The sequence below is a fragment of the Bos taurus genome, chromosome 11 (assembly GCF_002263795.3).
Source record: "Bos taurus isolate L1 Dominette 01449 registration number 42190680 breed Hereford chromosome 11, ARS-UCD2.0, whole genome shotgun sequence".
NCBI classification, from domain to species: Eukaryota; Metazoa; Chordata; class Mammalia; order Artiodactyla; family Bovidae; genus Bos; species Bos taurus.
The window spans coordinates 37900387-37917301 of NC_037338.1; the positions used below are offsets into that span (position 1 = coordinate 37900387).

Sequence of the window (16915 nt, forward strand, 5' to 3'; positions counted from 1 at the left end):
GAGGGTGAACCACATGACCCATGTTCCTCACAGGAGAACAGAGGAATGTCAAAAGGTCTTTAAGTTACCCGATAACCATATCATTTATAAAGCTCTAGAATGGAGTTTTTAACTCCTCAAATTTTCTTTTCTTTTTTTTGAAGCAGCAAGGAGATCATACCAGTCATTCCTAAAGGAAATCAACTCTGAATATTTATTGGAAGGACTGGTGACGAAGCTCCAATACTTTGGCTGTGTGATTCGAAGAGCTGACTCACTGGAAAAGACTCTGATGCTGGCAAAGATTGAAGGCAGGAGAAGAAGGGGACGACAGAGGATGAGATGGTTGGGTGGCATCATCAACTCAATGAACATGAGTTTGCACAAACTCTGAGAGATAGTGAAGGACAGGGTAGCTTGGTGAGCTGCAGTCCATGGAGTCTCAAAGAGTCGGAATGAGCAACTGAAAAACACAGTTGATTTACCATGTTGTGACAATTTCTGCCATACAGCAAAGCGATTCAGTTATACATATATATATATATATATATATTCTTTTTTATATTCTTTTCCATTACAGCTTATCTTAGGATATTGGCTGTAGCCCCCTGTGCTATAGGGTAGGACTTGTCCAAATGCATTTTCTTAGTGTCGGTTTTTCTAAAGACACTGACCATGTTAGTCATCAATGACCCCATCGGCTGGCAGAGGAATACATTTTAGCTTTTCCTTCTCTATTCTTGATTTCTTAGGTATGAAGAAGAATAAGGGATTATGAGATTTAATCTGAAACATCTTGAGTTTCACTTCTATCACAGAAATGGCAATTAGAAAAATACAGAAAAGGCTCAAAGACATGTCTTATCTAGGAAATCCTGACATGGTCCAAAGAGAAGTGTTAGCATGGTGTTCTTCTAGGCTCAACACTAACAAAGATGCTGCCCTATCCAAGGTGGGCATGTGCTTTAGGGCAGAGCTGGAGGAAAGAAGGGGGAAGGTTTTCTACCAGTAGAAGGGATGGGAACAAGTTAGTCTTAAATCCTATCCTATGTCTGGTTGATGTAAGAGAAAGCTATTACTCTCTGCTTTAAATTATTATTGATGATTGAAGCTGAATGCATGACTTCATTCTATATTCTATGAAGGCTCTTCTTGAGTCAAGCGCTATAGCCCTGTCTAACTGGGGAACACTGTATTCTAAGGCTACACCACAGTAGAGGTGAAAAAGTGACCCAGCAACTGTAGGACTTGAGTTTTTTCCTTGGTTCTGCAACCCTGAATTTGGGCAAGATTTTATGGTTAAGAATCTGCCTGCAATGCAGGAAACCCAGGTTTGATCCCTGTGTTGGAAAGAGCCCCTGGAGAAAGGAATGGCAACCCACACCAGTATTCTTGTCTGGAGAATTCCATGGACAGAGGAGCCTGGTAGGCTACAGTCCATGGATTTGCAAAGAGTTAGACACAACTGAACTAGTAACACTTTCACTTTATCTTCACTGGACCTCAAATTCTTCATGTGAGAGAAAATGGAAGTCATATCTGGTTGTCTATATGATCCCCTCTATCACTGGTCTTCTAGACTCCGCACCACCTAGCAGATGCCAATCATATGGAATGAGAGCACCCTGACTGGTGGTCATGGCTCCGTCCCCCAAGACAGCTGGTCTTACCTGAACTCTGCTAAGTTTAAGACCCTAGTGTCATTAGCATTTATCTCTGTGCTGGCCAGAGAAAACCAGATGGGAAAGTTTCCATACTAATTAGTAAGAAAATACTCTAGGATACTAATGATCTCCTCTGGCTAGAGTGAACGAGGAAGGTTCAGTCCTCATCTCCTCATCAGCAGTATCAAAAGCATTTAAGCCACAAAGAGGAACAAACACTATCAATCACTTTAAGGGATTTCCAAGGAAGCCTCAACACGGCTCTTCCCATTCAGATCACAAAGGTTGGCCAACCCTACACTCAGCTCACAGGTAATGATTCCTCTCCCTACTCATCACCCCAACTCTGTCCACTCCCCTGTATTACGTGTGTATGTGTCTGTTTCCCTAACCACCTCTTTGAGGACCAGTGACATCGTTTGTTCTTTACCTAATTATAGTTTTCTCTATCCACCATGACTTGGAAAACGATTATGGGCACAACTGTAATACGTTTAAGTCCTGATTCTCCACCTGTTGCTGGGAGTCTAAGATCCCCATGGGTTCCCACCATTCCCAAACATGCCTCTTTATTCCACAGCCCAACAGGACAGCAGCCCGTCTCTGTAACCCTTCACTGCCACCACGGGTGGAGGAGTCCTGGAGCTCACTGCCACTGGCAGCAGGAGACCAGGTGCCTGTCCCTGCCTGGTCCAGTGCTCACCATGGGTCTGCTCTCACAGTTTTTGCTCCTGGCTCTCATCACAGAAAGGAAAGCTCCTTTCTTCACCAGTGATAAGAGTTGCTCATTCCTATAAGACTCCTCCCACCTCCCAAGGAAACCTGATATTCTTCATATACAGTTCCATCTGCAGGTAAGCAAAGCATTCCCAGAGGTAGACAAGAGAGTGTCGAATGCTACCTTCCCATGCATTACTCCTACCAACCGTGAGCTAAAGTCCAACGTCAGGATGGATAAGAATATAACTTTTCTCCTATCCCTCAGTAAGTTCCTTCTCCACCTAAGGGTATTAGGATTACCCAGGAGATGTCTCCTCTCTTAATTTATAATTATGAACATAAGTGAGTTGCTTACAATGTAAGAGCTCAATTTAAGTCCCAAAATTCTTCTGTTTTTTTCCCTCGGAAAGTTTTAGTAGATTCTCAGAAAAAATAACAGCCAACAGTCTGTTTTGAGTTTCTGGAAAGGTGTATCTTCAAAACATTACTCCTCTGTGGTGCCTTTCACAACACTTTGATTGCAGAAGATACATATTTCACAAGCAAATACATGTGTCAAATAATTCACTCTCCTCTTGGAAAATGCAAAGCTCACAAGTGAGTGAGCATGGAGTAGTCAGATTGTAGGAAAAGGTGAGTAGTAGGGAAGGTGAACAGACTCTTGCCTGGGCCATACATGTTCAGACAGGCAGTGGGGTGTGGAGGGGAAAGGAGACTGGAGGCCTGGGAACTGGGAAGGTAGGAAAGGGCATGTGAAGAAAACTGAAACACTTGGCTGAAGAGGAAAACAACGGTGTGAAAAAATGAGACAGGAAAACAGGCAATCAAAGTGGGCAGATACCACATACCCATCTGGCCCAGCCTACAGCTATCTCACAGAAAAGATTCCCAGTGTAAAAAGAGAGAAACGGCAGTGCAAACAAGTTAGAAAATGAGGTGGATACTGTACAGATAGATGACTCTGTCCTCTAAAGACAGGTAAGAGGGGACTTCCCTGGTGGTCCAGTGGCTAAGACTCAGCTCCCAATTCAGGGGCCCGGGTTCGAATCCTAGTCAAGTAACGAGATCCCACATGCCACAACCGCATGGTGCAACTGAGAGTTCGCATGCCACTAAAAAGATCCTGCACGCTGCAACAAGGATGGAAGATCCTGAAGACTGCAACTAAGACTCGGTGCAGCCAAGTAAATAAATTAAAAAAAAAATTTTTTTTAAATGACAGATGGAAGGTTGGAGACTGGGTTACCAAAGGGTCCTCAGAAGTGCTCAGAAGTTGGGCAGCCAGTTCTTTGCTATGATAGTGGCATCTACCGCCCATCCAAGGGGTGGCATATAAGGGCCAAAACAGAGACTGGAGGGGGAAAGCTCACATTGTTCCACGAACCATCAGCTGTGAGACCAACAGAAATGAGAGCACTGGCTCTGTCAAAGTCAGGCCAGGAAATAAAGGACACTTCATCCATACCACAGATCTCTAACCTGTCAGGTCCCCAGGCAGGCTGGGATGCATTTCCCCAAATGGCAGCTCCGCTCAGTGTTGAGGCCACAGTGTTGAGGAGAGCTGGGGCTCGGCCTCCCCACCCGCCCCCTCCCCCTGCCCCGCCCCACATCGACAGCAAAGCTGTGAATTCTGAAGTAAATGCAGAGGACCTGTGAGCAGTAGGCTGCTGTCACAAAGCCCATGCGCTGAACTCCTCCAGGAGAGAAGAGCTATGGCCGAGTTCTTGCTCCTGTTTGAGAAATAAGGCTGTGGATTAGAAGCAACAGAACATGTGGCAGCAGGGAGAAATGAGAGTGGAGGAGGCGAAAGATTCAGAGAAACAAGAAACTTGCTTCTACTGAAGTTTCTACTAAAACTTTCCGAGGGAAAAACACAGAAGGATTTTGGGACTTAAATTGAGCTCTTACATTGTAAGCAACTCACTTATGTTCATAATTATAAATTAAGAGAGGAGACATCTCCTGGGTAATCCTAATACCCTTAGGTGGAGAAGGAACTTACTGAGGGATAGGAGAAAAGTTACATTCTTATCCATCCTGACGTTGGACTTGAGCTCACGGTTGGTAGGAGTAATGCATGGGAAGGTAGCATTCGACACTCTCTTGTCTACCTCTGGGAATGCTTTGCTTACCTGCAGATGGAGGTAAGAGCTCAAGCACTCTAACTATCAGGGGAAAAGGGCCAACCCCACGCGTTTCAGTTGCCCTCAGACTACCATTGACCGACAGCAGTACTGCCCAGTCTCTGGTAGTGAATGTCTCCAGTCATTAAATTAAAAATTACACTAGATATGTAATATTTAAGAAACCAAGACTATAAAATCTTAACAGCTAATTTTTAAATGTTGAAAAGTTAATTTTTTTACTTAAAGAGGTAAACTTTAGATACCAGGAAAGAAACATGTTATTTGGAATACATCATTGCGGGAGAAGGCTAGAAAGTTGGAAAAATAGAATGTTACTTGTATATAAGAATGAGCTCTAAATTTCTGCCTTTTCATGCATCCTTACCTAAGAACCTAAATATTAAGGTGGTGATCAGTGCAAGTAGGAAAAAGAAAGTCTTATACAACACTGATGGTGATTACATAGTATAGAAATTTCATAAGTATTCTGGCTGGTGTATATAAAAACTCCTCTGGAGAGCTAATGATAGACCCTAGGGAATTCTGGTTCTAACAAAGCATCAATAAAACCAGCAGCAACTCCCCAGGAATCAAAGGCTATGATCGCCCCTCAAAGGGGCTGCTGACAGACCAGCCTTTGAAAGAGCTACCAAAATCAATACCAATCATTAGACAATGACATTCAGAGGACATTGAGCACTTGAATGATTGTGTCAGGGTGCCATTTGTCAGAGCCAAGCACTTGCATTTCCAAATGGCAAATCCCTTTCAGGAGCAGATGTATGACCATTAGGACCTGGTTATACTGAGAGCCTTGGAAACTGTTTTGCAAGCTGTTATCATTAAGCAAGTAATAACACTTCTTAAGTCTGCTTCGATGCATAATTAAGACGGGTTTCAACTCATCAGCCACCACGCCTATTGTCTGAAAGCCATCATAGAAAGGATAAATACGCCTGCAGTAAAATAAACTAGGGCAGAGTTAACAGCTTCCAGGTAAGCTACAGTGCCAGAAAGCTGGGCCTTCGAGCAGCAGCAGGACAGAGGCCCAGTCCCTGGCGCCCCATGTCACCAACCTGCCTTCCTCCCTCTGAACAAGCGATCAGGTGGGCATGTAGGGGGCTTGCTGGATCCCCAGAGTACAGGAAGGTGGAGGGACCTGGATGAGGGATGACCCTGCCCCAAGAAATAATTCATTCCTTTCCTGAGCTCCTCCACACAGCTAGGAACTAGGAACAGGCAGGCTTTTACACAAGAAAGGGTGGGTTCAGTCTCAGATGGCATTTCTGCCAAAGACCAAGGAAAAGACACTGCACTGGGCCCACCACTAGCAGCTTCGGCCACATCTGTGGGTTGAGTGTGGGCACTGCTGACGTTGTGCTGAACACTACCCTGCGGTCACCTTTCTACTAGGAGCTGCCTCCTCTGGGCAGATTCCATTCATCTGCCCTCAGCAGTCTGAGAAGAGTGGCTAGGAGCTGGTGGGGTGTAGTGGAGAGTGTATGGCCTTGGAGCTGGGTGAACCTGAGTCACGATCCTGGCTCACTACTTACGTAATTGCTGGGTCACTTTTTCCCTTTCCATTCACCTCCCTAGGCCTCAGCTTCCACAAGTATAAAGAGGGATTAATAATACTTATCTTTCATGTCTATTTTAAGAATTCAAGATAATATATAGCAAAGTGATTGGCACAGAGTTGGTCAATGAAAGTGAAAGTTGCTCAGTCGTGTGACTCTTTGTGACCCCGTGGACTACACAGCCCATGGAATTCTCCAGGCCAGAATACTAGAGTGGGTAGCCTTTCCCTTCTCCAGGGGATCTTCCCAACCCAGGGATTGAAACAAGGTCTCCCACACTGCAGGTGGATTCTTTACCAGCTGAGCCACAAGGGAAGCCCTTATGGTCAATAAATAATAGCTATTATTATTACTAATATATTATCCTTGGGAGTGTATGACTACATGGAGATGATTTGAAGTGGGGAAGGGAGAAAAGAGACATTAGCACAAACAATGAAATGGGCTTCACTTGTAAGGAAGACTTTTCAGACCGCCATGCATCTCTCCTATAGAAACCCTGCCCCCCTCAAGGGTATCACAAGTATGAACACATTCTTTAATTAAGTTTCCCACAACCTTGTGATCTGCAGCTGACAAGTTGCATCCTGTTTACGTGGGTAGGAGAAACTGAGGTACACAAGATGACCCGATTCTCTGAGTGAGTCAGAAGCACTACCCAAACAGAAACCCAGGGGCATCACAGTGCTCACTCTTTCTGGACCTGAACTGTTTTAACAAATGATTCATCTTTGTAGAAATCCCAATTAAAAAAAAAAAAAAAAAAAGATTAGTCCTACAATGGAGAGCACTATGTTTGGGGCCACCAGGAAGTTCACATGCAGAAACACCAGGCTGGGCTCCAACCCCATTCTGTGCCAACTCTTCCTCTTTTGATTGTGTCTGGTTCTCAAAGGAGTTGAGAAGGATTATAGACAAATAGAACCCACAGCACACCTTCTTCTCTAAGGCCTTCTGGAGTCAACCACAGGACCATGTCCATGCTGGGCACCTGCCTATCCTCAGATTCTGGCTCTCAGGCTCCCCTGGCCAGTTCTTGAGCACACACCTTTCCACGCAGTAGGCTAATTCGGATTCAGTTCACTGAGCCTGAGCTGAGAACCTGCAGGGCCCCTGCTTGCTGTTGTAAAAGGAACCAGCTTCATCAGGGGAGTCCGCTTCCATCACTCTGCAGGATTTGATCTTGGGTTTTGTTTCCTGCTGGTTAGATTATTCTCCCAATTCTTGCGGTCTAATGGCCTCCTGCATACACAGCCCTGGACAAGGGCCTTTTCTTATGAAACTTGGTAGCCTCACAAAGTTCAGAGAGGGTGAGACCAAATGGCTACCAGAGACCACTAAAGAAATCCCTTCTCTCAAATCCCTCTATTAGATGGTCTTCCACTGGAAGAACTTGAACCTGGAATTCTTTGCTCACTTAGTAGTGTAGTATCCTGATCTTACGCATTTAAGAGCATAGTACAAGGGAGGCACTTATAAATAGGCAACTGGCTTTGCATGTAGCAAAGTGACATAACTATAATACGGAACAAAATGTCTGCTGAATGAATGAATGTTCCTTTTCTTGTTAACCTATACTCTTATTTCATATCTTGCTATTTTTAATTGTACCTGAAGTGATGATGTACCAGTTCTTTAGAAATGCAAATTCAAATTATGAGAAACCTTTAGAGAAACCATCGGAATGTAGCTATATTCAGGACAGCAAATGCAAGGCCCAATCACCTATCTGATTAGTCAATTTTTTCTGCTGATTTGACGCAGAGTTCCGTCAGCTGTTACTATATTTCAGAGACCACAGGCATTCCTCTGTAGTCAGGGAGAGGAAACCAAAGCAACTTCTTGCCACAAGTTCAAAAAGCCAAAAAGCTCACAACCTAGGAAGGTCTCTCCACAGGCCTGGACGACTTTGCTGCCACGGTCACCGACACAATAGCAACATAACAAACATCAGAGCATCAGCTGGCTGGAGAGCTTGCTGTTAAAATCCATCTGGGCTCGGCCCCTGGTATCCTCTCTCCACTTTTGCTAAATTTATGGCAGTAGTTCAGAAGCTCTGCGACGCGGAACTGCTCCCTCTCCCCCCACATTCCTCCTGCCAATCCTCTTTGTAAATGTTTGTTTTAAACGTAATCTGCAGCTTTACTAAGATTATGTCCTGAGCACACTTTTGTCATCTGTATCTGTGCTAAGGGAGCTGATGCCTTCCTGCACCCTCAGTTCCCGCCTCCACCTTCACTCCTCAGCCTCTCCCCAGGCCTTTCTGTTCTGATTTCAGAAATCGAACCTTGCAGAATCCTTGAGGACAAGGATCACTCATTACCTTTCCTTTGTGTCTTCTCTGTGCCTCACACACAGGAGGCACTCGATAAATATTTTCAGCAAACTGGTCTGTTCATTGCTCCCTGAAGCACGTTCCCATCTCTGAGTTCTCGATGAAGCCTTGCCTCCTGCCAAGAATGCACTCTCTTCTCTTTCCCATTTATGCAAATCCTGACTGTCCCTGGGGACCAAAATCAAGCCCTCTGAAATCTCATAATTAACAAAGCACTTTTTTTTTTCCCAATTAGTTTGGGTCTACAAGTTGTCTCCACAGTTAATCTGAAGTCCTGTAAACTCCATCTGGACTGAAGCAACTTGCCAGAACCAAAACCAAGTGAGGAAGGGGGTCCAGGGCCAAGCGTTTGCCTCAGGGGTGATGTCTGGGGTCTTTCCAAATCAGACACTGGGATAACAAATGAAAGATGCCTACCTGGAGGTGGAATCTATGCAAGTGACTCAGACTCAAAGGCACAAGTGAAGGAACAGAATGGGTACAGAAGCTGAGGTTAGGATGTGGTCTGTCCAGAAGGATGCCCTAGGACAAGGCTTGTTGGCCATGATACTGATGTTGAAAGTCCAGGTCCTGCCCCATCAGGCAGGATGACCTGGCCCTTAAAGCAGTCCTCCCCAGTCCTCCACACTGACACTGCCCAGTAGGAATTGCTGATCCCTTATTAGAATACTTCCATCCTCACCTGGGATCTTGCACAGTGCTGTACACACAGCAGGAAGGAAAGGAAGCAGAGAGGGCAGAAGGGAGATGAGTGGATCGTTGGTCCACTCCCCTCGGCCAGTTCAGAAGGCCAGAGTGAGCCCAGGCATCCACCACCCTCACATCCACTTGTCTTTAATAGCTGCCACTTCTTTCATGCTTGGGGGATTGCTTTAATCTCTTTGGAAGGTTTTGGGTTTCTCAAGCACAGGGACTTCAACTCTCTTTTTTGTATCTACCCCAGGTGGCTGGAACTCACCTTTCCTGTTCCAGACCCTGTGTGTTATCTCTGAGCAAACACAATCTTGGTGGAAAAAGAGATTCCTATCTCTGAGGAAACAGGTGCTGGTTCCAGCCTCAAGCGTGGGGTCTCACTGCACTGCTCACAAGGGGCTCTGGGCAAGACTCTGCTTCCAGTTAAGCAAGGGCAACTGGGACACTGTTGTGAGTTCAGACACTCTGCCTTTGCCTAGTTTTCCACAGTTGCCTCATTCTCCATCCTACCCGAAACACACAAAGACAACTATGCCAAGAGGGGAGCAGTGCCATCTGCCTCCAATAAGCTTTCCCCAGACCTCTATTTAAGGGTGGAGGTAGGGGACTGTCTCATGATCCTTCTCACAGTCATTAGCAGAATCACCCCAGGTCCATGTTAATGGCCCCATCCGAGTCCTCCCAAACTTTCCACTGCCAAGTGCACCAAAAATGGACATGGTCTGAGCGTGACTTGAGCCTGGGCCTGCCCCATCTCTCTCCTTACTCTTTTTCAAGGCAGAATCACACCTATGGGAAAGCAATGTTAGTATCATGATGCCCCTCCCTCTGCTGCTACTGCTGCTATGTCGCTTCAGTCGTGTCTGACTCTGCGTGACCCCATGGACTGCAGCCTACCAGGCTTCTCCGTCCATGGGATTCTCCAGGCAAGAACATTGGAGTGGGTTGCCATTTCCTTTTCCAATGCACGAAAGTGGAAAGTGAAAGTGAAGTCACTCAGTCGTTTCCGACTCTTAGCAACTCCATGGACTGCAGCCTACCAGGCTCCTCCATCCATGGGATTTTCCAGGCAATAGTACTGGTTTGGGGTGCCATTGCCTTCTCCCGCCCCTCCCTCTAACCACATGCAAAATTGGTAAAATAAGTGTATCAGGGGAATTCTGAGCAGTAAAAACAAAATCCAAATCCCTTATAAATAAATGAATGGAAAGTTCTGCTCACTCAGTGAAACCTGATTTCAGATCAACTGAGTGTAGAAACAGAAAAAAAAAAAAAAAAAGCCCATGTTACAAAAGAGTGAATTAAAGCAGCCAAGCAAAACCCAAATGGCAAAATGGGGGAGGCGCGTGGTTATTTTCATAATCAACGAGAAAGAGGCAGGTCTACGGGAAAGAGAGGTGAACCGGGTCACAGCCTCAGAGAAGCAGCTCCCTGAGCAGACAGGTGGCTGGGACTCACCTTTCCTGTTCCAGGCCCTGGGCGTTATCTCTGAGCAAACACAAGCTGGTCTCTTATCAGAGGACAGTGCTGACCCAGCACTTGATGCACATGGAGACTCCTGCTCAGGATTGGGACTACAACCCTGTGGGTAGGGAGCACAGGGGCTGCTGAATTCATTAATTACATAGATGAGAAAACCAAGTCCCAGAAAGATTTGTTCCAGGTCTTCTAAAAGAAAAATAAGATAACCAGAACTTGAATTTTGCTGTTCTAATGCCAAGTTTAGAGCTCCCTGCACAGGCTGGGGGGCCCTGGGGCCTCTGCTGGAAGGGAAGGAACTCAGCTGAGTAGTTGGTAAGGTCCCCTGGGCTTTTTTTCACCCCTTCTAAACAGGAAGTGAGAGAACAGACTTCCGGCCAGCTCCCAACCAGCCCTATTATTCCAGTGCAGCCCCCGGGCTCAATAGACTTTCGATGGCCATGAACTGGCCCTCCACCAAAGGCATGAGGTCAGCCTTACTCCTTTATGCCAAAGCTGCTTCTAGTAAAACACGTCTATAAAGAGATTTCTCCTCGGGAGGCCCCAATCAGCTAGCCAAAGGAGGAGAATGGGTGAGTGACAGGGGTTCCTATTTTAGGAAATCTGTCAGTTCTCTATCAGCAGAGCCTGGGCCTCCAGCCAACAGGTCCCTGGAGGGAGGAAGAATGAGTTGGAGGCAGCTGTAGAGAACTGGTGTCCCCACTTTGGGGACTCCTGGGCTCCAGTGAGGGGGTGGTCTCAGCCCCTGAGCTCAGGCTACAGCAGGATCACTGGCCTGGCCCCTCTTCCACCTCCATGGGAAAGAGGCTCCACTTTCCACAGCCTGGCCCGAGGCCACTGGGGAAGGGTGGGCGTTGAGGCTGTGCCCCTTCCCTTAGCAAAGTGTCCAGAGGCCAAGAGGCCCACATGTGTCCTCTACCCCTGAAAGGAAAAAGCAGTCCCTTGCTGTGTGACCCTGGGCAGTTTCCTCACCTGGAAAAGAGTGACAGCAACACCTCCTCCATAGAATACTGTGGTGACTGTGGCTGAAGCACCCAGCACCCTAGGCACTTGACTAGCAGCCATTGTCCCCTTCTCCCAGCAGATGTTCTGAATCCCGTGACCTCAGCCCCTCAAATATCTTGTTCTGTATCAAATACATTTTTCTCTGAAGCCCAGACACATTTCTCTCTACCCCAGTTTTGAATTCCTGTGTGTCTCTCTGGCATTTCTAGCCCTTAGTTCTACCGGATATTTTATCTACCAAGCAGGTATATCACATTCACAACAGACCCAGCACTTTCTGAGACCTTAACAAATCTGTTTTTCAAGATGCCAGTCCCAGTGGCACTGGGGAGGAGCACAAACAAGCCACACTTTGTTTGGGCTTCTGTGGTCAGAGGGACAGCACCTCGGTGCAACCCCTTTCTCCCTAATCATCACCTAAATTGGGCTTTCCCCCTAATGCTCCCAACAGCACACAAGAAGTGCTAAGGAAAATTTGGTGGCTAACCCGTGTCTCTACTTCCGAATACAATGTATGTCTTCTCTGGGGTGTTTTCAAACTCTTATTCTGCAGATTTCTGATGTTAATGTGTTATCTTTCTTTAAGAACCTTCTTGGGCTCAGCCCCTCCCACCAGACATTCCAGGACTGAAGCAACCTCAAGAGCAGAAGCCAAACTGCTGCGCCAGCAAATGCAGAGCGTGGACGCCCTCTCTTCTCAGGCCTCTCGGCTCAGCTACGGAGGACATCAGTAACTAGGTGAGGGCCGCAGCCGGAGGGGTAAGCGTCAGCAGCTTCCAGAGAACGAAGCAAGACATTTCAAGTCAAAACCTTGCACAGGCCCTGGGCCAGGGCAGCGTAATGCAGTGTGATTACAGGGAACAATATAAAAAATCAGTCTTAAACAGGCAGCCAGTGCAGCGCCTCTGAAAACAGACAACCATTAGGTCTTCTTCTCCCAGGAGCTGGCAGCTGCTACCTGGGGCAGCACAAACGGGAACTTTTTTAAACCAAAATAGTATCCTGGGTCTGAGGAACAATGAAAGACAAATGCCAAAGCTCAGGGAAGGGTATTTTATAAAGGCCTAAAGCATCTCTGCAGAGAGAAACTTAAATAAGATAAACCTGCTGAAGGGCTGTCATTTTCCCACCACCCCCATCATCATTATGCTCCTATTAAATCATGATAGTGACAAGAAGGAGGCTCTATCATCATGCTCCTCATCCTCCTCTCCATCATCCCCTTCATCATCACCATCATCTTCTCCCTCCCTGATCCTCCTCACCATCCCCTCATCCTCACCATCATCTTTTCCGTCTCCCATCCTTTTCCCCCTCCTTCACCTCATCTTCCTCCACCCCTTCTTCCCCTCCTCATCAAGGCCCACCTTCACCATTGGAATCAGCTCCTGCTCAGTCTCTGGACGTGCCTGCAAGTTTGATGAGGCAAAAAGAGGAGGCTAAATTTGCTTAAAGAGGTCAGTGTGGGGGCAACAAGAAAGCAAGATAAAAAGAGAGGCAGAAGCACAAATTCCTAGCAAAGCCTGCTGCTGCTGCTAAGTCGCTTCAGTTGTGTCTGACTCTGTGGACCCAACGGACGGCAGCCCACCAGGCTCCCCCGTCCCTCGGGTTTTCCAGGCAAGAACACTGGAGTGGGTTGCCATTTCCTTCTCCAATGCATGAAAGTGAAAAGTGAAAGTGAAGTAGCTCAGTCGTGTCTGACTTTTAGCGACCCCATGGATTGCAGCCTACCAGGCTCCTCTGTCCATGGGATTTTCCAGGCAAGAGTACTGGAGTGGGGTGCCATTGCCTTCTCCGAGACAAAGCCTACTACCAAGTATTTGAGACTCAGCTAATTTTGCCAGAAACATGAGTGGATGGGTGGACTGAGGCAAGGGCTTTCTTGCCTATTCCCTACCACCACCAGGATCTTTGAATTACAGCAGATTTTTGAAAGTACCAAGGGGCACCAAGTTCCCCAGACGCTGTCCCACATTTATTTCCTTTTCTAGTTCAACAAGGACACTGTTTTGTGCTTGTTTAGTGAGATTTTGAAGATAGTTTTCTTGTGGACAAAGGATGGTTTTACCAGATAATTCAGGCATCTACTGGGTGCCCACCAACATGTCCTACTACGAAATGGATGGTGTAAGAGTGTTGATTCATTAAGTAAACAAAGGAACAGCAAAATATCACACACCCATAGGCAGTGGGCCCCCTGGACAGGGAGGCAGGGCTAACTCGAAGGATTCACCTTAGGACAGACAGTGAATCCTGAACTTCACCAGCATGTGGGAGCCCCTCTACTCCTATGCTTCTTTATTTTTGTCTAGGAATTTTATGTATTGAAAGTTAATTTATAATGTGTTAGTTTCAAATATACAAAGTGATTCAGTTATACATATATATTTTCAGATTGTTTTCCGTTATAGGATATTACAAGATATTGTAAGAGCTGTATATTGTATATTGTCACCCTGCTTTTTAAACTTGTATGTAGAGTACATTATGTGAAATGCCAGGCTGGGTAAAACACAAGCTGGAATCAAGATTGCCAGAAGAAATATCAGTAACCCCAGGTATGCAGATGACACCACCCTTATGGCAGAAAATGAAGAGGAACTAAAGTGCCTCTTGATGATGGTCAAAGAGGAGAGTGAAAAAGCTGGCTTAAAACTCAACATTCAAAAGACGAAGATCATGACGTCAGGTCCCATCATCTCATGGCAAACAGATGGGGAAACAATGGAAACAGTGACAGACTTTATTTTCTTGGGCTCCAAAATCACTGTGGATGATGACTGCAGCCATGAAATTAAGACCCTTGCTCCTTGGAAGAAAATCTATGACCAAACTAGACAGCATATTAAAAAGCAGAGACATTACTTTGCCAACAAAGGTCCATATAGTCAAAAGCTATGGTTTTTCCAGTAGTCATGTATGGATATGAGAGCTGGACAATAAAAAAAAGGCTGAGCACCACAGCCTTCGAACTGTGGTGCTGGAGAAAACTCTTGAGAGACTCTTGGACTGCAAGGAGATCCAACCAGTCGATCCTAAAGGAAATTGCCCTGAATATTCATTGGAAGGACTGATGCTGAAGCTCCAATACTTTGGCCACCTGATTCAAAGAGCTGACTCATAGGAAAAAAAAACCCTGATGCTGGAAAAGATTGAGGGCAGGAGGAGAAGGGGTCAACAGAGGATGAGATGGTTGGATGGCATCACCGACTCAATGGACATGAGTTTGAGTGAACTCTGGGAGATGGTGAAGGACAGAGGCCTGGCGTGCTTCAGTTCCATGGAGCTGCAAACAGCTGGACACAACTGAGCAACTCAACAACAACAAGATAGGGTAGAGTTCCTGTGCTATAGGGTAGGTCCTTGCCTATTTTATATACAGTAGTATTTATGTTAATTCCAAGTTAATTCATCTCTACCCCACCCCCATGCTTCTTGCTCTGAGGCTAATGTCCTAAGAAGACATCCCAGGATTTAACAACCAAGCTCCATTTGTGCCTTTCCCCACGCTGGGGCCTGGCCTCCCGAGTTCCCAGCAAGCAGAGGTTCCACTGAAAGCGAAAAGCCCCCTCAGATGAATATCACCACATTCATCAGATGCTGACATAGCCCTCCATCACACCTGCCTCTTTCCCTTTTCTCCACCTCCCAGAATGAGGAAGGGTTTCTTTTCTGCTGAGCCTACATCTGATGAGTTTCAAGGTGCAACGTGACATTAAAACTGCCCTGGTGGCAGTCCCTCGTGGTTGCCATGGTGCCCTGGAGGGCCACTCAGCTCCCTCCTCACACTCAGCCTGCAGCTCCTTAGGCAAAAAGGCAGAATGCCCTTAAGATAATGAGCAGAGGCATTGAAATCTCATTTCAGTCAACCCCACCAAGCATTCGACTTACATACTCCCTATTAACCCTGGTCACTAGGGGCTAAAATAAGAGCTCTAGAGGGCAGGACTGATGAAAGGAGAAGAGCATACAAAGCACCTGCCATTCCGTAAGACAGAAAATAAGCCCCTGGGAACTGTAAATATCTGTTTAATGTATAAATGAACAAATACAAGCAGCTCGAGTATGGCATAGGCCTCTTAAGGGACATTTGCTGAAAAGATATGGTTGATATTAATAATTGGTATGCTTGATGTGTCATTTTCTGCCTTCCAAAATGCTTTCCTGTGTTATCACACTTGGTCTCTGAAACAAGAAAGGGCATTAGAACTGGGCTGGGAAATTATTTTCATTTTGCAGCTGAGAAAAGGAAGGCATGAAGAGTTTCCCAATCTGAGCAACTCACCACTCGGGTGGAGGTCTTGGAGGGAAGCCCTCTCCCACCTCCTGTAAAGGCTCAGCCACAGGCCCTCCCCCGCCCCCAGCCCCAGCAGGAGCCACTGAACACCTGAGGGGCTGCTGGGGACTCAGGTGTCCCAAAGCCCTCCTCCATGCCTCCATGGAGTCCATGCCTCCACTCTCTGGGGCCTCAAACAATGAAATATTTATTTGGTGATAAGACCATGCCCTTCAGATCAAATGGCTGCTCTTGCCTGGATTCAGTTCAGTTTCTCAGTCATGTCCAACTCTTTGTGGCTGCAGTATGCCAGGCTTACCTGACCATCACCAACTCCTGGAGATTACTTAAACTCATGTCCATCAAGTTGGTGATGCCATCCAAACATCTCATCCTCTGTCTTCCCCTTCTCCTCCCACCTTCAATCTTTCCCAGCATCAGGATCTTTTCATGAGTCAGTTCTTTGGATCAGGTGGCCACAGTACTGGAATTTCAGCTTCAGCATCAGTCCTTCCAATGAACATTCAGGACTGATTTCCTTTAGGATGGACTGGTTGGATCTCCTTGCAGTCCAAGGGACTCTCAAGAGTCTTCTCCAACACCACAGTTCAAAAGCATCAATTCTTCAGCGCTCAGCCTTCTTCACAGTCCAACTCTCACATCCATACATGACCACTGGAAAAACCATAGCTTTGACTAGACAGATCTTTGTTGGCAAAGTGATGTCTCTGCTTTTTAATATGCTATCTAGGTTGGTCATAACTTTTCTTCCAAGGAGCAAGCGTCTTCTAATTTCATGGCTGCAGTCACCATCTGCAGTGATTTTGGAGCCCCCCAAAATAAAGTTTCTCACTGTTTCCATTGTTTCCGCATCTATTTGCCATGAAAGGATGGAACCGGATGCCATGATCTTAGTTTTCTGAATATTGAGGTTTAAGCCAACTTTTTTACTCTCCTCTTTCACTTTCATCAAGAGGCTCTTTAGTTCTTCTTCACTTTCTGCCATAAGGGTGGTGTCATCTGCATATCTGAGGTTATTAATATTGCTCCCAGCAACCTTG

The 16915-nt window shown here is 46.2% G+C and overlaps 1 long non-coding RNA gene across 1 annotated transcript in view; it reads right to left on the bottom strand.

The window, feature by feature from the left end:
* LOC101902504 (uncharacterized) overlaps positions 1–10891 on the bottom strand; it is a 36336-nt gene extending 25445 nt beyond the window's left edge. The window contains exon 1 of the long non-coding RNA XR_009496425.1: positions 10553–10891. This is a non-coding gene — a long non-coding RNA (uncharacterized lncRNA). The remainder of the gene's footprint in view (positions 1–10552) is intronic.
* Between the last annotated feature and the right edge of the window lie 6024 nt (positions 10892–16915).